The sequence below is a fragment of the Panthera uncia genome, chromosome F2 (genome assembly GCF_023721935.1).
Source record: "Panthera uncia isolate 11264 chromosome F2, Puncia_PCG_1.0, whole genome shotgun sequence".
Taxonomy (NCBI): Eukaryota; Metazoa; Chordata; class Mammalia; order Carnivora; family Felidae; genus Panthera; species Panthera uncia.
This window is the reverse complement of record NC_064812.1, coordinates 20838710-20861091: the sequence shown is the minus strand read 5'-3', so window position 1 is coordinate 20861091 and position 22382 is coordinate 20838710. Positions and strand designations below refer to the sequence as shown.

Here is a 22382-nt window from a genome sequence, read left to right as displayed (position 1 = left end):
TCCTTTAGTTTGCCAAGTCCTTCCCAGCCTCTGGGCTCTTCCTACTGGCTGTGACTTTATTGTATACCGTTTTCCTTGTTTCTTTGCTTAACTTGTTTATCAATTGGGGTTCCTATTTTTTTTTAATTAATTATTATTATTTTAACCTTTATTTATTTTTGAGACAGAGAGAGACAGAGCATGAACGGGGGAGGGTCAGAGAGAGGGAGATGCAGAATCTGAAACAGGCTCCAGGCTCTGAGCTGTCAGCACAGAGCCCGACGCGGGACTCGAACTCACACACTGCGAGAACATGACCTGAGCCGAAGTCGGCCGCTTAACCGACTGAGCCACCCAGGTGCCCCTGGGGTTCCTATTAATGGTTACTTAAGAAATCCTTCTCCTGACCCTGTCTAGGTTCCTCCCCTTTCCTACTATCATACAGTATCTTCTTCCCAACCGTTATTTAATGGTTTTTCATGTAATTCTTTAATGTCTATGTTCCATTCAATATTTTAAGTGTCATGACAGCAGTAAAAAGATATGTCTTGTTCAATGCTGTGTCTTCAGCACCTGGCCCAGCATATAACAGGCACTCAATAAATATTTGTTGAATGATTGGAAGTATCTTTCAGCTTGAGTTGACTATATAGATTTGAAGCATCAGGCATTGTGATGTACTGGACAGCGAGGGGACTCTGGACTCTGTTTGAATTCGGCTTCTGTCTTTGACAGCAAGAGGGATAAATCCATTCAGTTCGCCAAGCTTCACTTCCTCAGCCCTGCAGGCATCATGGCACTAACCATACCTCTAAAGAAAATGTATGCACACGGTACTGCTTGAAAATGGCCTGCACTGTTCATCCCCATGCTACCAGTAACAATGCCCTGTGTATAAGCGTAGTTATTCTGTGTTTTGGGGGAAGAATCTCTCATTAAAGCCAGCTTCCCACCTTCCTCCTTTCAGAAATGCAAAGAGAAAATGGGGAATAGCCTCTCCGTATCTGAACTAGGTCACCTAACACAGCTGTTTTACAAGCATCTAGAAACCTGCATCAGCCACCACGTAGATGGTCTCAAACTGAGGGAAGACATACCAGTTCCCATCCTCAGGGTGAGGCACAGCTGTTTGGGGTCTTCCATTCGACTCTTGTTCAACTTTGTTTCTGACCTTTGTCCATATGTCAAAATAGCATGTGGCTATTAGGGTTTGCACTCCATTGTACAAATACACAATTTATTAACCACAGCTGCACATGGATACTGAGCTTTTTTCCAGTGTTTGGCTATTACTTGCCTTTTCTTGTGGACTTACTCTGACAACCAGAGGACAGGTTCTCTCTGTAGAGGTTTGAGATCTGGGGCCAACTGTAGTCTACAGGAGGTAGAAGGGCTCACTAACAGGAACAACGTGGAACATGCAGTCTAGGGAAGAAATGCACATGGCCCAACCACATGCACCTCCAGCAAAAGTGGGGATTTTTCTCTAACCCAATTGTCAACAATATGGCCATTCCACACAAAAAACAAAACAAAACAAAACAAAACAAAAAACAAAACACCAGGAGAAACATCCTCGAACTAGATAGGATACTGCTCCAAGTCATGTAAGTTCTACCCAACTCAGATCGACAGATATTAGTAGAGGTAGCCATGCTACGCAGAATACTGGGCAGGGTCAACTACACACCCAAGATGTGGAGGAATTGGTCTTGATGCAAGAGCCCCCAGATATGTAGGAAATGCTGAGTAAAGCAAAATTCTATCCCTGGGTCTACTCATAAAGCTGGCTCCTTTCCATGCTCCTCAGACTGCTGAATGACAAGACTTGTAAAGGCATATCAGCCAGCCCTCAAGGGAAGAGTGCCTGGGGATGCAGAGAAATCACCTAAGGCACCATTGAACAGTGAGCTATCAAATAGGCCCTAGCACGGAATAAGAAAAGTTCCACAACACAAATTATAAACATAATATAAACACAAGGGACTAAATGTAACACATAAAAGAGAAAAGCACACTTTAGAAAAGAATTGCCATAAGACAAAGACAAAAGTTTAAGAGTAACCACTTTGTATTCTCAAGGTAATTACTCAACACACCATGTTGCTATAAGAGAGGTAATGAGGCAACAAACAGAGATAAAAAAGGGATTTTATGAAAAGAATACAAGCAAGCAAATAATTCCATTGCAGAATTTAAAACTGCATGAAAAGCAGTAAAGGGGAGAATCGTCCCTGAATTAAATGGAATTAGATTAGTGAAATAGGACAGTGGCTCCCAAACCCAGATAAACTGGGGGGGGGGGAGGGCATACTTAAAATACACATTCCTAGGGTGAAATATAGGCGATTTTGAATCAGTGGGCCTTGGGTGTAGCTATGAAATCTATATTTACAAAAATTCCCTGAAGTGGATCCAAAAATTAATCTGGTTTGGAAACTGGTGAGTACAAACTTGAGACAATCACCCAGAGTTCAGAAGGAGGAAAAAAAAACCAAAAAACAAGTGGAACGATGAAAGAGGAATAGACGGGCTGGAATCACCGAAACAGAATCTGTAACAGGTGTATGATGGGAATAAAAGAGGAAGCAGTCCGAGCCAATGCAACAGAAACAATCTCAAAAATGTATATTGCAGGAAATTTCCTGGAAATGAAAAAAAATATCTCTAGTGTAAAAGGTTTTTACTGAGGACTCAGTGAAAACTGATAAACATTTAGATGCTTTCAATAGTAAGTCTAAAAAAAAAAATCTTCCCCAAATCCAGGAAAAAAAATATAACATAAAAGAAAAAGAAGTTAGTAGAGTTTGTCCACCTAGTTTCCAGGGAGAATGCTTAGGCTATGATTCCCAAATTCTATTATCTGCTTAAGCTGCTGTCAGTATGAAATGGAAGGCAACGAGAAGACATTTTCAGCTGAGAAACGGTTCTAGAACACTGATGTTCTCTATGGTAACTGAGATTAGGCAAGAGCACAGAAAATGGAATGCAGACATTGCTAAATAGCATCATTTCCATGAAGAATGTAAACACTGTCATTCTTGAAACAAGACGTCCAATTACACGAGGATCAACGATTTAGTTATTCCAGACCCTAGCTACTACAATCCAGGATATCAATCTCCCAGCAGAGCAACAAAAACTGGGTGGGAGGGGCGGCCAGCTGGAGGAAGGAACCTGCAGTCATCTTCCACTTATAAAAAGTGGTGAGTCAACAGACACTGTTTCATGCTTGACACTGATAATTTGAGAGACATAAGTTTAGAACATGGGTTTTAAGCATCACTCTTATTTAAAAATTCAATAGTAACTATCAGAGGAACTTAAAACAAGTACCATACCTTCCAAATTCCTGGAGTGGGATAGGGAAGGAAAAGTGAATCAAAGAAAAACTCCGATTGATTGTATAGTAAAACTAGCCCCCACTTAAAAAAAAAAAAAGAGAGAGAGAGAGAGAGAGAGAAGAGGAATAAAGGAAACAGCAACAAAAAAGTCCAATGTAAACTAAGACAACAGAAGAAATAACAAAATAATGTTTTCATATATATGCATATGCATAATATATGCACACATGCATAAACACACACATATGCATATATGCATAAATACACATATGCATATACATTTCACAAATATACATATTTATGAAAGTCTGAGAGTATATGCACCAAAATGTTGATGGTCATTTCTGCATGGTGGGTTTAGAGTATCTTTTTTATTTTTGCTTAACTAAATTTAAAAAAATAAAAATTCTGGCAATGATTACATATTACGTATGTGATTGAAAATAAAACATAAACCTAAAATTCCTCTTCATTCATCTGAATGAACACTGATCACGAAGCCACTCATTAAAACTAGAAATGACCGGCATAGCGGCAATGGCTGAGATTGGCATTTGCTGTGATTATGCAACTTGTTTCACTAATTTGACTCATTTCCCCAAACAGGATGCACAGGTGGCGTTCATTTATTTAGTCACAACACTAATTACTCTTTACAATTGTGCTCTTCCCTGGTTTTCTCAGCATAACCATCGCAATGGTAGGAAAGTGCCCTTGAATGATTGCTTGTGCATGTGTATGCAGAAGGTGTGGGACCTTGGCTTATAGCCAAATGACTCTGGGTCCTCTGCCCTGTGGGGGCTTAGAGGTGACATTCCAGTCCCTTAGCACCATACACTTCTATCTACACTTCAGTCTCAGCCCCTGCCACAAACAGCAAACTCCAGCTATACTGAGCAAGTCACTTCTTGAATCTTGCTGCTATGCCTGGAATGCTCTGCCGTGTTAGGGGGGAGTTAGGGGCCCCCTCTAGGGTCCACAGCATCCTCTGCTTATCTCCTTATTTTCTCCTGTGGTACAGTGACTGCTTATTCAACTGTTTTGCAAAGGAAATGTCTGTCTCTAAAGGAAAACCTGGGGTGCCTGCTGGTCAGGAATGTATGGTATTTGCCTTCCAGCATTAGCACCGAGTCTGAAAAGGAGGAAGTACTCAGTAGACAGTCACACGGGGAGGGCTCCTCTCACAGCTGATTCACCTCAGCTCCCACCTCCTTCTTGCCTGGCTTACATCTCCTTTCTTGGTGGGAGAGATCAGAGGGTCCAAGACGCAGCATTTGTAGCAGCATGTTCCCTGAGCTTCTGAGCCCCTCAGAGCCACCCTCTCCTTGTGCACAGAGATGTTTCTGCAAGAAGTTGGCAAGAGCTAAATAGCAAGTTCCCTGTGCTCTGTGGCTGCAACCTCATTGAGAATCCCAGATAGCTCGTGCCTTCTCCTCATGTACCTCCTACGTGAAGCCCCACCACTCTCTGTTAAGCAGCTGATGCCAGGCTAGTTCAGTTTTCTGTATCATGATCATGAAACATGTCACTCCTGAAAGAGAAGGGATGTTCACAGATATCCATGGCTGAGGTCAAATATTCCCAAACTGAAGAATCACCTCACTTGTGCCTATTTTTTAGAATATGAACTCAGCAATCATTCTTTTGTTTTACAAATTTACAAATGAAGCTCAAAAAAGGTTGTCCTATTTTCAGGACAGGCCAGGAAAGTATTAAATAAGACTTGACTTATGGTAAATAAACCATTAGAGTCACTAGGAGCTCACGGGACTCTGAAGAACTGGGGTTTGTATATTTCATTCTCCTCCCACCTCCTAATCACTGGTCCTCTTGTCTCTACTACGTAACCTCTACTCCAATCACACTGTAGCAGGTGTCCAGATGGCCCAGCGCCATGACTCTTGTGCGTGTCCCATCCTTCCACACCTACTTCACAAACTAACAGTAATCTTTCAAGATGCTCAAGTGGCTCATCCGCCAAGCATTAATTACTTTACCCACAGTCAGAAATATAATCACAGTACGGGGCAGTACTCTGTCATTGTGTTACAATCTATTTATACGCCTCCATTCTGTATTTCTTCAACAGCTAGGTATTGAGCATGAAGCATGAGTCAATGAATTCAATGAAGACTTGGCCTGTGCCCTTCATCCCTATGACCCTAGACGTTAGCCCTGCACCTGGCATAGGTTATGCACACAGTATCTTGCCGGTTCATTCAAAAAGGGATGGGAAAAGTCCAGTCTCTCATATGACTATGCTTGTCATAGAGACATGGGTGCCTTTCTAAGATAAGTAGGGAAAATACCACAATTTCTTTCTTTTACTATCAGGAAGTTCTTTTCTAATCTGAATCACACCTCTCATAATTCAAGCCTCCTCTTGTTCCCCCTTGCTTTAAAATTACAAAATGTTGCTCTTCATCTCTCTTGATATTGTGAAAATTACTCTAAACTTTTCTCAGTCCCAACTTCCCAAAAATGTGGTGTTGAGAATCTCAATTACCATTATTCTTTTCATGAAGGCTACTTTTCAGGGCAAGAGCTCTTTTAAAAATATTTTCTCTTTGTGGGCACCTGGATAGCTCAGTCAGGGGAGTGTCTGACTTAAGCTTAGGTCTTGATCTCACAGTTCGTGAGTTTGAGCCCCACATTGGGCTCACCGCTGCCAGCACAGAGCCCGCTTTGGATCCTCTGTCCCTCTCTCTCTGCCCTTCCCCAGCTCATGCGCGCTCTGTCAAAAATAAAAAAAAACATTAAAAATATTTTCTCCTTGGACTGCTGAAGGCCTTTGCATCATCCTGCAGTTGTGGGGCCAGAAGCTTCCCAGCCCTGGAGGGGGACACAGCCCTGGCGAGAGGAAGAGAAACCTCCCAGATCTGAGAAGAGTTCACAAGCCCCTGCCTCTCAAGTCCTTTCTTTATCCTGTAATATTCCTCCTGTGGCTCAACCAGGACATCTGTTGTTGCCTCACCCTTCTGAGTCCATGCTGTCTCCCTCTTCCATTTGTGCACATGACTCTGGGGTTCTCCACTATGACGTTTCCCCTTCTCTCCGAACAAGTGAGGGGCTTGGGACTGGTTTTCCAAGGAATTGTCTTCCCGTACTGTTTGAGGCTGGCTGCAAAGCTATGTTGTTCTAAGTACTAAATATAATATCAAATAATGCCTGGCAAAAGATTTTTAGGAATTACTATTTCACAACCTAGTAAACTGTTGAACCGGGTACCCCCAAAGCTCACGCATGAAGTCCTAGCCCCCAGCAAATCAGAATGTGATCTTATTTGGTGTTGTACATGCAGTTAGTTAAGATGAGGTCAAACTGGAGTAGTGTGCTCCCCAATAAGACTAGTGTCCTTATAAAGATGGGGACTTTGGGCAAAGACACACACACAGGAGAATGCCACATGAAGACTGGAGTTATGTAGCCATATAAGGAACTACCAGAAGCTGAGAGAGGGGCCCATAACAGACCCTTTCCTAGTGCCTTCAAATGGAGCACGGCCCCATTGGCACCTTGATGATGTCATACTATCAGCCTCTGGAACTGAGAGGACACGTTTCTGTTGTTCTAAGCTGTCCAGTTGGTGGCACTTTATTATGGTGGCAACGAATACATGCTGATACACTAGCTGCTTTCTCACTCTGTCTTGCTCTCCAGAAGGTGGCAAGCCAACTTCCCTTTAACGTTTGTGCCGTCTTCCAGTTACGCCATGCTACCCGCTACCTTAGAGAATGATCAGACACTTGACATGGTCTCTCCACACTGAGCCAGAGGACACTAAGAACACAACAGGAGGGTATCCGGTTGGGTGAAAGAGGAATAGAAAAGGACCATGTTTTCTTTGTGTCAGGTGCTACATTATCTCTTTACTTCCCAAAACCACCTTGTGATGTAAGTAGACTGTTCTGTATTCCACGTTCCAAATAAGATTTATCAAGATCTGTCATCTGCTGACAATCACATAGCCAGACAGTGACAACACAGACATTTGAATCCAGTTCTGACTCTGAAGCTATTCTAGGATTTTTCTTCTGGGGAAGGTAATTAAGCATCACGATAGGTTACCAAAGAAAGCTGGCTACTGTCATTTTCTTGAATGCTTAAAAACAGGTGCATTGTTCTTTATAGATACGTTGTACATGGTTCTACCTGAAGTCAGGGGCATGGACAAATAATCTTTTACAGTTCCTTTTAGGTCTGTGATTTTTATGATTATAGAACAGTCTTCATGAATTGAGGAAAAAAGAGGCTCATGCTTCAGGAATTTTATCTACGTAGTCCTCATTTAAAATGCTCGGCTCACTACATTAAGGGGACAAGACTATGCAACCGACTGGGTCCCTAGTAATTGCTGGCTTTGGGCCAGTAAGCCATGTCACTTGCCAGTTCTGCTTTTCCACATCAGCGAGTGTCTCTTCCAGGCCCTGGGTCCCCAGGTACTAAGTGTTTTCAGACCTCTTCAAGGCAGGGAGACCAAGCATGCTGTCTTGACATGCTTTCTTCAACCTTACTTCACCTTCCAGTCACCGCCTACAGGCTAGGCAATAAAACCTTTATTCACTTAATAACGTACCGCCTATCTACAGACAGGAATCTTGGGATGTGAGATTCTAGATTTAAACGTATGGAAATCACCAGGGGTAGTGGATCACACAGGAAACACTTGTAACAGCTGACAGCGATGCATAGCCGAGATACAGATCAAAGAAAGGTTGTGAAACTTGAAAGAATAAAGTCAAAAATTAGCAAGCAGGATCAGTTCTCAGGAAGATACCAAGTTCTCCTCTGAGAGTGGATCTGTTCAGGCAGAACTGGATAAAGCTGACGGTCAGCAGGACATCGTGTGCAAGCAAATTGCCATCTCCTATCGATGGTTTCTGCACTTACTATTTAATTTTAATACTTGGTTTGTTTTCATAATTTTACCTAATTCCTAAGACAGTGAGTTTATATTTACTCTTGATTCCAATGTTGAAATGGTGAAACAGCTACTTTTTAAAGAAAAAAAAAATGACCCTTGATAAAGATGATACTTTCTCCTTATATGGTTAAGATGTTGGCAGTTTTAAAAACTGTGAGAAACTGGAGGGAAATATGGTTTCTGTTGTTCTTTCTTTTACTTTTCCTCAGAAGATTTCTGCTTGAAGAAGCTCAGTCCAGCAGCAAATTAACTACTGGTTAAGTATTTCACCAGGTTCTACTTGATAAACAGAAAGTCATTTCCAGCTGCAGGGTTTGGCCTCCCTGGACTTGAATGTGACTCTACTGCTTGGAAATTGGTGAGACAGCCCTGCCATCACCCCCTGATGACTTCCTGACATCCTCATGGTTGCTGTTCAACATAAACAACAAGAAACCCTTCAAAACCCAAAAGCATTTTAATCAACACTCTGTGCAATGTTGATCATATCAACATTATATATATATATATATAGATAGATATAGATACAGATATAGATATAGATATGTATGTATTTAACGTTTACTTATTTTTGAGAGAGAGAGACAGAGTGCAAGTGGAGGAGGGGGCAGAGAGAGAGAGAGAGAGGGAGACATAGAATCTGAAGCAGACTTCAGGCTCTGAGCTATCAGCACAGAGCTCCATGTGGGGCTAGAACTCAAAGACCACGAGATCATGACCTGAGCTGATGTCAGACTCTCAACCGACTGAGCCACCCAGGAGCCCAGGAGCCACCTATCTTTAAGATTAAACAAATGTTTTTGCTTCCTCTCTGTCTGGTTTTGCAAAGTCCTCAATTATAAAGAAAGGGGGAAAATGCAAAAGCTGACACTTTGCCCAACATAGCTGGGAAGGAAAAAAGAGAATTCCTTCAAGTCCATATGGGGCAGGCTGATTACAACCAAGGCCTTCCTCCATTTCCCTTAGCAAAACAAAACAAAACAAAACAAAACAAAACAAAACAAAACAAAACAAAACAAAACTTTGGTGTTTTCCCTGAATCTTTCAGCTCTGGCTGCAGCTTTGAGGAGTGGTGTTGATCCAACAGCCTCACTGTTTTTTTCTGTGGTCTGTGTAAGCAGAGCCTGATGGAGTGACACGTCAGTGATTCTGTTCTTGCCTCTCTGATGAGTCCCTGATGGTGCCTCTGAGTGATTGTGCCTTGCTTCCCGCAGCTCTGATGGGACCCAGCTCCCTCCTACCTAAACTCAGTATGGGGAGGCAGTCTCTTCAGGGGAGGTGGCTAGCAGCCCCCTGTCTCATTCTGGGCTCCTCCAAGAAATGTGTGTTGTTTTCTCTTCATTGAGGTATAATTGACCTATGGCATTATATTTGTTTCAGGTGTGCAAAGTAAAAATCTGATATTTGGATATTTGGCAGATGAGGACCAGAACAAGTCTAGTTGCCATCTGCCACCATACAAAGCTACATTTTTTTTTCATGTAGCTTACTGTTTCATCTGGGTATGGTGTGAACAGTGGCTAGACACAGATGAAGTAGTGTTTTTGAATAAAAGAATGTGCTACCCAGGAGGCATAACCAGTATTTAATTTGCTGCCTGGGTTCGATAGACTGTGAGCTCCTCAAGGGCAGGGACCGTGTCTCATTTGTCTTTGTATTCTGGGTGACTAATACACATCCATTTGTCCATTCATTTATTCAACAAGTATTTACTGAGAGCTGGAGGTACAAGACTTCAACAAAGAACTAGACATTTCTTTTGTCCCACAGGCTAGCATGCCATGGAATAAATATACTTTCTAATGTGTTACCAGATACACAAATACACACTCAAAATAAATAATACAAAAGCTGAGCTATCTTACTAAAAGACTCAACGAATGTCAAAGATGAATAGGACGTGTTTTTTTTTTTTTAATGTTTATTTTGGAGAGAAAGAGTAGGAGGGAGAGAGAGGTAGAGAGAAAGGGAGACACAGTATCTGAAGCAGGCTCCAGGCTTTGAGCTGTCAGCATAGAGCCTGATGGGGAGCGCAGGGCTCGAACTCACGAACTGCGAAATCATGAGCTGAGCCAAAGTCAGATGCTTAACCAACTGAGCCACCCAGGCACCCCAAGGACCTGCTTTTAAAGATAAGGAAGCCAACTGTCAGAAAAAGTTTACCAATCCTTGATCTTATACTCTTTTCACCTTGAGCAAGGAGGTTCATGAAAGATAAAGTACTTCAAGTAGAAATTTCCATTTTTTTCGGTATCCCTCCCACCTTTACGACCTAATTTTGTCATATATATATTTATTTTTAATAGTTTAATTTCCAAGAGTTCAGATAATTCAAGGGTCTCCAGACCATGGTTTAAATAAAGATTATGAATCCAAATTCTTACAGGAACCAGGATGTAAAATAATTTAAGCAACTGAAGCCAGGGGAAAGAATGGAGGTCAGAATAGAACAAAATGGAAACACAAGCTCTTGTTCACTTATGTACTCCAAATTTATGGCTTAAGGCAATTATTTTATTTTGCTTATGCTTTTGTGGGTCAGGAATTCATAAAGGGCTCAGCTTGGTGATTCATCTCTTACCCATGTGACAGCCCCTCATGGGGATGGAAGATCTACTTGCAAGGTGGCCTCCTCAATCGTGTGTATAGCACTTTGATGCTCTTTGACCTTCTGTCTTTGTCCCTATGGCATTTCTTCTTCTAGGGCCTCTTCATGTGGCTTGGGCTTTCATAGCATATGGTCTCAGGACAGTTGCACTTGATATATGGTGGCTCATTTCCCTGAATCATTGTCTCAAGAAACAGGAAGGAGGGGCACCTGGGTGGCTCAGTTGCTTATGCACCTGACTTTTGATTTTGGTTCAGGTCATGATCTCGCGCTTCTTGAGATCGAACCCCATGTCAGGCTCCACGCTGACAGGGCGAGCCTGCTTAGGATTCTCTTTCTCCCTCGCTCTCTTCCCCTCCCCTGTTCCTGCTTGCTCTTTTAAATGAATGAATGAATGAAGGAAGGAATGAATACATACATACATACATACAAAAAAGAGACAGGAAGTAAATGCTGCCAGTTTCTGTAAGCCTGTGTCCAAAAACTTACATAGCATTACCTCTGCCATATTTTACTGGTCAGAGAAGTCTAAGCTTTCCCAGACTCAAAGGGAGGAAACCCAGACCACATATCTCAACAGGAAGAATGTTAAAGAATTTATAAACATCTCTAATGTGCCATAGTCTGTTTCAGAGAGTAGGTATCAAGATACCAGGTTGTCGCATTGTGAGACTATAGTCCAGCATGAGATATTATGAATATTTAAAAGAGATGATGGAAATTCAAATTTAAAAAGGTGTAATCTCCTGATTTTTAAATGCTGGCAAAAGATTCAGATTTTCTGAAAAGCTCTGTCAGGCATACACATTTGTGGACACTGCCCATGCCCACCAGCATGTCCCCTTTCTTTCACACAACAAACCAAATTCTTATAAAGGACATTTAAGAAAGTACTGATGTGCACTTGGAAATATTTTGCCTACAACTGAAAATGAAGATCTTAAAAGCTTTTTACCATCTTTGACAATAGATTTTTATTGAAAACACACCACTTGGTAAATGAGGGATCTTTCTACATGACTATCATGACCCACAAGGGAATACTGAATGTCTGCTATCTAAGAATTCCCTTCTCCCATTTCTTTCTTAGCCAAATCACAGTTTGATGAAAAGTATAGTGACTTTCATCTCTTGAATTTGAAAACTGAAAATACACGATAGAGGTATTGACTTTAGTGCCCCAAAGGAAAGAAAACCAAAGAGAAGCACAGAAACCAAGAAGTCACTGATACAAACAATATAAACTCCACATTAGTACTTAAACTTTAGTGACCAAAGCACCTCTGGCTGAGAAGAACCAGGTAATGTCCCAAGACTCAGCATTTTGAGTCAATGCTTGAGATGACTCTGATGGAAGTGGCCCATGAACCACGTTGCTGGTACTCAATTAGAGGGATAAGTTTTGAGGGAGAGCAAAACGGTGCACAGCTACAGTATGAACTGTGCCTCATTAAAAAAAAAAATGTTTATTTCAGAGAGAGAGAGAGCGCACACGTGTGCAAACAGAGAAGGTGCCAAGAGAGAGAATCCCAAGCAGGCTGCACGATGTTGGCATAGAGCTCAATGCAGGGCTTGATCCTATGAACCATGAGATCATGAGCTGAGCTGAAATCAAGAACCAGACAACTAACCAACTGAGCCACCCAGGCATGCTGAATTGTGCCTCATTTTAGGAGTTGGTGGTAGCTGTGGTAATAACAGAGCCAAGAGAAGAAAGTATATCATGGTCCCCATTTCCCTGGCTCAGTGTCAAAATCATGTTAGAAGCAGGAGACAGGGTTTCTAGCCCTGATTTTGCATTAGCTAGCTAACTGCAGAAAGTCATTTTCCCTCTCATGGCCTCAGCTTCCTCTTCTGTAAGATGAGGAGGGCTAGCCTGGGTTTCAACAGTGGCAAGTACAACTGCCCATACTCTGTGTCCGAGGGTCACCCTGTTGTGGCAAGAGGTCATGGAGAAGACATGACCGCTAGTTGACCTGCAAACCAGACTTGGGGAATCAAGGGCTCTGCGCCCCTCCTCTGTCGTGGAATGTGTGTTCTGCCCGCTGTTTCCACAGTGGGAGCTGTTCCAAGGACCTTAACAGAGTAAAGTGTTGTTGAGACCATCTGGATGAATATGTGACTGAGCCCCATTAGGGCTTCTCTGTAAACTTTAAGAATCTGGCGGGTGGGTGTGGAGATCTACTTGTCCTGCAGTTGCCCAACACAAGCCTTGTATATAAGTTCTCTTGCTTATTAATACTGCTACCTACTGATCTGGACTGAACTGCTTCCTTCATTGGTCTCTCCTTGCCCTCTGTGCATAAGGGCCAGTTTGCAAACCAGCACCTTGCCACCAAGAGCACCATGTTTTCTGCTATGCCCTGGCCTGGCCTTCCAGTTCTTTTTCCCGGCCACTTTCCAACAGGGTAGAATTAACACATGGGGTGATACCCCATGGTGTAGCTGTGGTGAAGGATCTCTGTCGTTTCTCCTGCTTGTATGGCATATTATAGTTTTGGAGGGAAAGTCAGTTGAAAAGAAGCCATGAAAGGTAGTTTTGAAGGTGGGAAAACAGTTTTAGGGCAGGAGCTATCCAGAAACAGAAACATGTGATTTGAGAAGGGTGGGAATGGCAGACAACTTGCCAGCCAGTCTCAGACATACCTTGGTTCTCTCGATGATGGAGGTCTTGGTATAGTTGCCTCTAGCAAATCCCAGCAACAATATCCCAGGACAGTCCGTAGGAGGAGCAGGGTTGGGATCAGGGTGAGCAAAATCGTGGGTCTGCACATAATGAACCTGGGAGTGAGTGCCTCCTTACATTTGGTACCAGGCACCTTGCTGGCCTCGACCTGGTCCCAGGCCTGGGGAGAGGTACTACTCCAGTGGAGTTGCGAGCTTGCTGTGAAGCTGTCTTCTCTGCCACAGACCCACTGAGCAGAGTGGGAATGGGTTGTGTAGAAGGTGAGATCCAGATGGATCAGGCCTGATCAGGCCAGGAATTCCATGGACGTGATTTCCCGAAGGACATCTGACGTGAAGGGCACTGGCTTCAGATCTGTGCTAGGTTAGCTGTGCAACTCTGTCAGGTTACTTAACCTCTTTAAGTCTCCATTTCCCAATTTGTAAAATGCAAACAAGAACCCCTTCTTGGCGGAGATGCTGTCAGGACAGAATATGCGTCTGTGGCACTTGGCACACAGTATTCAGTTATTACATGGAAATTAATTTTCTTTTCTTTGTTCTCTTTTCTTCCCTTCTCTCTTTCTCCCTCTCCCTCTGCCTTGAGTGTCAGGAAATGAAGCAAGTTACGGACAGCAAAATTCATGCCAAAAATGGTCGTAGAAATCCACATCCTCATGCAGAGGAAGCCTGGCAGGTTTTTACATGCATTGTTGACTTTCTGACTCATAATTGCTTTCTCTTTTAAATCCACCCATTCTGCTCAGGTTAGACCTTGTGCAGGAAGGTTGGCAGTACAATGCCAGGATCTGGCCCATTAGGAAAAATCTCCCAGTGCTGCTCTGAGGCCAAAGTTCTAGGTACAAAAAATTATAAACCTGTGTCACAGGCTTGCCTAATAAGAATTATAGCTACCATTCACTTAAGGGATTAGTATGTGGTTGGCCCAGGGCTAGGCACTTATAAACATTATTTAAGTCAGCCCTTACAGTACTATAAGAAGTAGATATGACTATTGCTAGTTTGCAGATGAGGAAACAGAGGCTAATATGGCTCATGAAGTGTAGAAATGAATAGAAATCAGCTCTTTTCCTGATTAACCATTATTTACGATTGAACATTCATTACTCTGAAAATGCAAGAAAACACAAGAGGAACCCATTGTTCCCAGAGAGTTTTGAGGTGCAGAGAATAATCAGGACCAGCATATGAAAAAGAACAGTATGGCATGGTATGGGCTCAACCACATGGTGAGCTCTTTGAGGGTGGGGGCTTTGTTTCATTCTTTTTATTCCCCTATTTTCTAGGGCGATGGATAGCCCTTATTAGGAGCTCAATCACCATGTGTTAGATGTCTAAGCAAATAAAAGGATAAATGTTAAGGTGTGTGCCACAGGCCCAGATATTGGTGGGGGTTCAAGGTCCAGGGAGGTCCACAGGGGTCCAAGGGAGAAGGCCAGCTTCATGGAAAGCAGATTGGAACCTGAGATGGGATTCAGACAGGTTGAAAAGGGCAGAGAAGACAGAAGAAACACATCAATCACGACATGCTGTAGCATAAGCACGGGGTGTTGAGACAGTGAGGAGAGCAAAGTGCTTAGAAAATTGTGCACTAGTCAGCTTGGTAAAGGGCCAGTCTAGTAAGAGTTGGCAGGGTCTTGGTGTAAGACTGGCCATTATCTGGAAACAGGTCAACAAGGTCAAAGGAAACACAGGGTAGGCTGGTCTAGACACAGAAGGTAGGGAAGTCAGCTGAAGCAGGCTGGATTGCAGGAAGCACGGTTCCCCACCCATGGTAGAGGATATGCAAATATAACTTTTGGCAGCTGTGAAAAGCATAAGAGGAGGACAAGTCAGCCATGAAGAATGCGGAGGAGGAGGAGTACCGGGAAAGGTCTTGGAGGAACGCATTCTGAGGCTGATCACCCCCTCTATTTGGGTTTCATGCACCATAGCAGCCTACCTGCTCTCAGGAGACCCTTGGTGCATCTGTTTATGCTGTAAAATGAACTCAGGGAAATCATATTTACTAAGGGGTGAGTTATGATCCATAGGGCTCAAAAAGCCATAAAGTCCTTTTAAGTAGGGTTGTCTAGATATATATAGAAATCTCCTCTACACATATATAACTTTATATAATTTAATACATTTTCACATAAATGGAAATATAATTTCATATAAATTTATATAAATAGTTTTATCCTGGGCTAAAGAGCTAAGTCTAAAAATGGAAGAATGTAACAGATGGCTCTATCTTGAGGCTACTGGTTGCATCCTTACCCTTCCCAGCCGATTGTTCCAAAAGAATAATAAAATTGTAACAGTCAGTTCTGCTCTGTCAGTATATATTTAATCTATGTGTCTCAGCCAGGAAGAAAATTGTTACTTGGTGATGGCCTCCACGTGGGCCTTAGGAACCCTAAGAGTTTTTACCAAGAAGCCCAGAGTGGTTGTGTGGGGCGATCTCTACCTCTGAAATGTGGGACTGAACAGCTCATCACTGCACATACTGTGTGCTGTAGAACCCCAGTGCCCATGGGATGTTAAAAAAACACTGTGAGGAATAGGATTTTCTTGTTGGGAAAATGTTCCCTAAAAACATCCCCAGGGTTGGTGATTTGCTAGGGGAACCAACAGGACTCAGCAAATAGTCATACTCACAGCCGACATTTATTACAGCAGAAGCATACAGAGCAAGATCAACAAAGAGAAAGGCACACAGGGTGAAGTCTGGAAGGAAGCAGGCACGGGCTTCCAAGAGTCCCTCCCGGGGGAGTCACACACGATGCATTTAATTCCTCCAGCAACGAGTGGTGAGAATGTTGTGTGAAATGCTATCTACCAGGGAAGCTCATTAGAGACTCACTGGCCAGGATTTTTATTGGAGGCTGTTCACATGGCATCCTCTGCCTAGCATGTACCCAAACTCCGAACTCCCAGAAGGAAAACACGTGTTCAGGATAAATGACACTGTCCATACAGACAATTTAAGTACATGGGCCATCTGATCAGGGAGAGCTGGGAACCCTCCTGAAAATCAAGTTTCAGGACACCAGCAAGGGCCAATCTTGCAAGTAGGACCTTCTAACAAAAGAATCGCAGGCCCCCTACCTTAACTTTTTCCTATGGAGGGTCTAGTAAGTTAAGAGAATTCTATATGCCATGGCTACCTTTTGAAAATAAATAATGCACATTAGCATACTAAAGGATCTGAAAGGTATTGTGGTATGAAAGACTTTTTTCTGAAACCAACATTTCTCAAACCTTTTTGATCACTTTTTTTTTTTTTAAAGATATCTTATGGGATGCCTGGGTGGCTCAGTTGGTTAAGTGTCTGACTTCGGCTCAGGTCATGATCTCACAGTTCGTGAGTTCGAGTCCTGCGTCGGGCTCTGTGCTGACAATTCAGAGCCTGGAGCCTGCTTTGGATTCTGTGTCTCCCTCTCTCTCTGCCCCTCCCCCATTCACACTCTGTCTCCTTCTCTCTCTCTCAAAAATAAATATCCAAAGGATACTAGCATCCTACAGAATACAGTTTGAGAAATCCTGGCCTAAATGTATAGACTTGCATCACTTCTATGGCCTCAGCTTTCACACTTTATTAAACATGCAAATAACAAGAGCTGGCACAAAAATTCTTCTTACTGTGTGTTAGGAGCTTTTTATGTAATAACTCATTTGACCAAACGAGGTTGGACGAGGTAGTTCTAAGCACAGAGAAGCAGCACAGCGGGGGTTAAGGATGGAAACCCTGAATTAGACTGGAGCACTAGTTTCTTGGCTTCACCAGTTACCAGCTGTATGACCACTTTCTTAACCTTGGTGTGCCTCCATTTCCTCAACTGCAAAGTGAGAGCAGCCTTCACATACAGGAAGAACTCCACATGTGCTTATTGAGCTTTCTTTTAAATAAATGAAAGTTTGAGAAGTTTTGATCCTGTAGCTCTAGGCCATGAATCATGGCAGGCGTAGCAACAGACTCATGTGGCTTCAGAGGTGATGGGATGGGATGGGATGGGATGGGACGGGACGGGATGGGATGGGATGGGATGGGATGGTGAGGGTGGCCTGAGGGAATCAGAGCGGTAGCAGGTGGAGCTTGCTCCAGGACCCAGGAAGGCTCGACACCAACACCATTCAAAACCAGGGCCACTCTAGGGAGTAAATGAAGACTGTCACAGGTCAAGAGGCACTATGAATTTCCTGGGAGTCTGGGACTGAGGCCAGCAACAGAAGTGATATGCTTTTGACTAAATAGAGCAAGACTCTAGACAAACTTTGACTAAACCTGGCAATTTTATCCACATGCTTGAAGAAAGGCACCTCGCAAGAAAATCCCTTCTGATTCAAGCCTCATACAGATCTACATGGTAGAAAGAAAGAATAGGGAAAGATGCCAAACTGAAAAATGACAAAATGCCACCAGGAAAAAGCCAATTTTTAATATGCCTTAACACTGTTTCTTTATCCCTTCTCAGGCTATCTTCAGTTAAGCAATGTTCCATGTAACTGAATAATCCTTCATGGAGATATATGAAGAGTCAGCAGTGTCACCCTGTAAAACGAAGGACTGTGATATATTTTATTAGTGTGCAGGTACAGGTGGGTGTAAAAAGTGGCGGGGTGGGGGGTGGGGGAAGACCTCTCAGTGTGCTTGGGTGTGCTAAAGGAATTTGAATGAAGAATTTCTAAAGGGCTAGGTGAAGAAATTCATCTGATATCCCCTTGAGACCATCCTGGGCTAGTCATGTACAAAATTGTTCTCAGAGATGATTCCTTGTGGCCATTTTCCTGGGACTCACCTCTTTTATAAAGTCAGGATCTGGAATATTCCATATACTCTCATAGTGCCATGCCTCTCCCAAACTAACAACGACCTGGGTGCTTGGCGGATAGCATATGCTCAATTAAATGTAGGTTGAATATACAAAGGCCTTTGTTCACAGATCTTTCCACTTTAAATGTCCAACATTTGCCTCCCTACCTGGCAACATCTGATACGTCAAAGCGTGTTTCCTCTGTAAATCCTGCCTGATTCCTTCAGGCAGGGCTCTGTGGACAGTAGTCCTGGCTACCATTATAGGAGCACTTTGTTCCTGTCACTGCTCCAGGACCTTTGCGTGTATCAACTCTTGTACTCCACATAATACCCACAAAGTAGGACTTTTTATAGGACTACACCTTCACTTTTACAGGTGCAGGACAACGAAGCTCAGAGAACAAAAGAACTTGCCCAAGGATCCATAGCTCGGAAGGGGCAGATGCCTTCTGTCAAGATGTCTCAATCATAGTATTTACCACATCATATGTGGCTTATCATGGCCTAATCATTCATTGCTTCACACCAGTGCCAGCCAGGGAGCTATCCGTGATGGGGCACAGGTGTCCCTCACACAATTCCTCAAATAATCAATACAACAGATTGAATAACCCATGACAACACGACTCGGACATCAAAAAGTAAAACCAAGGATTCTGTAGTCAGACAGATCTGGCTTGAGCTCCAGCCTCTCCAAACCCTAGCCTTGTGACCTTGACCAAGTTATTTTAGTCTTTCAGGGTATCGGTTTTCTCTTTATAAAACAGAAATTACAAAACCTGCTTCATGGCATTTGCTTTAAGAATTAAACAAATTAAAGAACATGAAGTGCATACTCAAGTGTCGAGCACAAACTTTATCTGATACTCATGCTCGTTTAAAGGTTCGTTTGATAACCATGCTATGATCAGCCTGAGGCTTACTGGGTGTTCTACAATCGTCTATTAGATAAACAAATTTGGGAATCCAATACAGTAAGACACACACAGAACAGCTAACTGTATTTTGGTTGCCTTAAAATGGATCCTTTTTTTTTTTTCTCTTTCCAGAATTCAAGCTTCATAAAACACGCGTGGGCTGCTGTCTAGACACAGCATAGTAGATTCTTAAATGTGGTACCAAAGCGGCCATCTTCACTACGGCAAAGCTGCCTGCCTCCTATGGGCTACTTTTACTCTTCTGGTGTCATTACTAGTTCTGATCCTTACTTCAGTTCCTTTGATCATATCCCATCATCTCCCTGACATCTCTCTGTAACAATATCTTAAGTTGAAAACACAAAACTGTTCTTTCTTGTTATGTAGAAAAGAGGTCTTCAAGATTCATTTTTTCCATACCTCCATCTTTATGAGCTATATGCTCCTTCTTCTAAATATTAATGCAAAAATAGGTTAATGTAGTAAATTTATATTTCTGTCATTAGGTACAATGAAGGCATTGAGGGCATGATAACTATGGATCAACACCTTTCAGGGTGGCTGACTGCCTCGTAATGGTCACAGGGGATGTCTCTGGGCAGCATTACCTCCCGCTGCTCGTTGTTGTTGATTGCATCAAAGCTGGGCCAATCAGAGTTCCTGTCTCGGGATTATGGACTTGAGATGAGGAGATGTAGAAAGTAATTGGGAACAGAGAGAGGAGAAATTGAGAGAGCACTCGAGAACATTCTGAGTGCTCCAGTCACAGTCCATAAACTCGAAAGGGGTCAAGACTTGAATCAAAGAGATATTGTATATAAAGAATAAAGCGGACAGAAAAGGAGAAACCATAGAAAGAGGGCAGTCTGTTGTCTGGATTCTTGCTGGCTCTCACAGTTCTACTCCTCCCTGAGGTCTTGCTACCTCTGCTCAGAAGTCCTATCAAAGACTCCCATATGGGTTGTATGAATACCTCACCAAGAGGCGCCTGGGTGGCTCAGTCAGTTAAGCATCTGACTCTTGATTTTGGCTCAGGTCATGATCTCATGGTTTGTGAGATCAAGCCCCGTGTCGGATTGTGTGTTGATGGCACAGAGTCTGCTTGATATTCTCTCTCTCCCCCTCTCTCTGTCCCTCCCCTGCTCTCTCTCTCTCTCTGTCTCTGTCTCACACACACACACACATTCTCTCAAAATAAATGAAAAAAACAGTAAAAAAAAAATGAATACCCCATCGAGCCCCATATGTTTGGCTAAAGCACCTTCAGATTTCCATTCCTTACAACCACAAGAATCTTAACTTAGCCATCACAAAACTATGATTACAATTAAGGTTATCAACAACGATCCTTACAAGCATTTAACACTGTGCACATTTACTAACTGATTATTATTAATATCCGCTACAAGCAAGTGCTAGAATAATGCTGCTGAAGCAGCCATCCACGAACTAATAATTGGGTAGCAGCTGGAGGTTAAAAAGCAAGCCATGGAGAGGGAGCGGATTTACTGAAATGATAACCAGCATAAGTCATCACATCACTGGCAACGATTCTGCTTACAAGAGTCCATCAAGGATGGGTGACTGTAGATCAGTAAGACAGTGGAGGGAAATGTTTTTCTATCAGGAAAGAATAAAACGATGAAACAGATGGATTGCTGTTTTTAAGATGAAGATTACAAGAGCACAAAAAACTGGCTATGCTTAGGTGGTTCAGAAAAAAACATGGCTACCACCACCACGGATCCTAAGAAATATGCTTCTATCTTACATATGTCAATAAAGCATTACTCAACTGTCAATTTAATAATGGAAGTGCCACCAAAGATTCATATTTAACAAACCCAAATGTAATAGATAATGAGGAAAGGTGGCTGGTAGGGATCTGAATTAACTAACCATGTTTGAGAAAATGATTGAGGCAATAAAAAGATCAATAGGAAATCAGGCCATTCTCTAGGACCTAAAAGTTTCTTAGTGGAATATTTAAAAGAGCATTTTACTGGTTCATCCCATTTTTAATGCACTTGGAGATGTGCAGGTGCCCATCAATCCTGCAGAAATGGGTATACAATGAAACTTAAGCTGACTGAATAATAAGGAACTTAGTCACATACCTCTCTCTACTGAGTATATAGCCCTGCATATCTACCCTGCAGATATATCAAGAACAACAGAAGCATTGTTCCAGACTAGAAATATACCATAATTATGTTGCTTTAGAAAATCTTGAAAGCCCAGGAGAGTACAAAGAAGAAAATAAAAAACATCCTTAAACCACCATCCAGAGATACCACTGTTAAAATTCTGGTGCATTTCTTTCCAGTATTCTTTTTTTTTTTCCTGTGAGTGTGAATACTATGCACTAATATTTTACTGTATATACACTATTTAAAAACAACATTTGGATCTTCCTGTTTCTACTGTTTTCATATTCTTTTCACTGAATAGCTAGTGAAGGGGCCCCTGAGTGGCTCAGTGGGTTAAGCATCTGTTGATTTCAGCTCAGGTCATGATCTCATGGTTTGTGGCATTGAGCCCCATGTCGGGCTCTGTGTTGACACAGAGCCCGCTTGAGACTCTCTCTCTCCCTCTCTCTCTGCCCCTCCCCTGCTCACACACGCTCTCTCTCAATAAAGAAAATAAATAATCACACGAAGATTTTTTCTTGCCATTGCATAGAATTTCAGTGCTGCACACCACTTTCAATCGTATGATTTTGTCATAATTTAACCACCATATTAGCTATTTATATGGTTTCCATTTTACTATTAGCTATTGACCAAATGTTTATGTTTTCCCAAATCTCATCTGCCTAAGCCCTAATTTCCAATACGATGATGTTGGGGGGAGGGCACCTTGTGGGAGGTATTTAGGTTATAAGGCTGGAGCCCTCAGGAAAAAAATTAGCACACTTGTGAGATGAGACACAAGAGATCTTGTTTCTCTCTCTTTACCATGTGAGGACACAGCAAAGAGGTAATCATCTATAAAGCAGGAAGACAGTCCCCACCAGAAACCAAATCAGCTGGCACTTTGATCTTGGCCCTCCCAGCCCAGAACTATGAGAAATAAATTTATTTTGTTTAAGCTACCCAGTCTATGGTATTTTTGTTGTAACAACTCA

General features: G+C 42.5%; 1 protein-coding gene across 1 annotated transcript in view; it reads right to left on the bottom strand.

Annotated features, from left to right (window-relative positions):
• SAMD12 (sterile alpha motif domain containing 12) overlaps positions 1-22382 on the bottom strand; it is a 380122-nt gene that overhangs the window by 118598 nt on the left and 239142 nt on the right. The window lies entirely within an intron of this gene.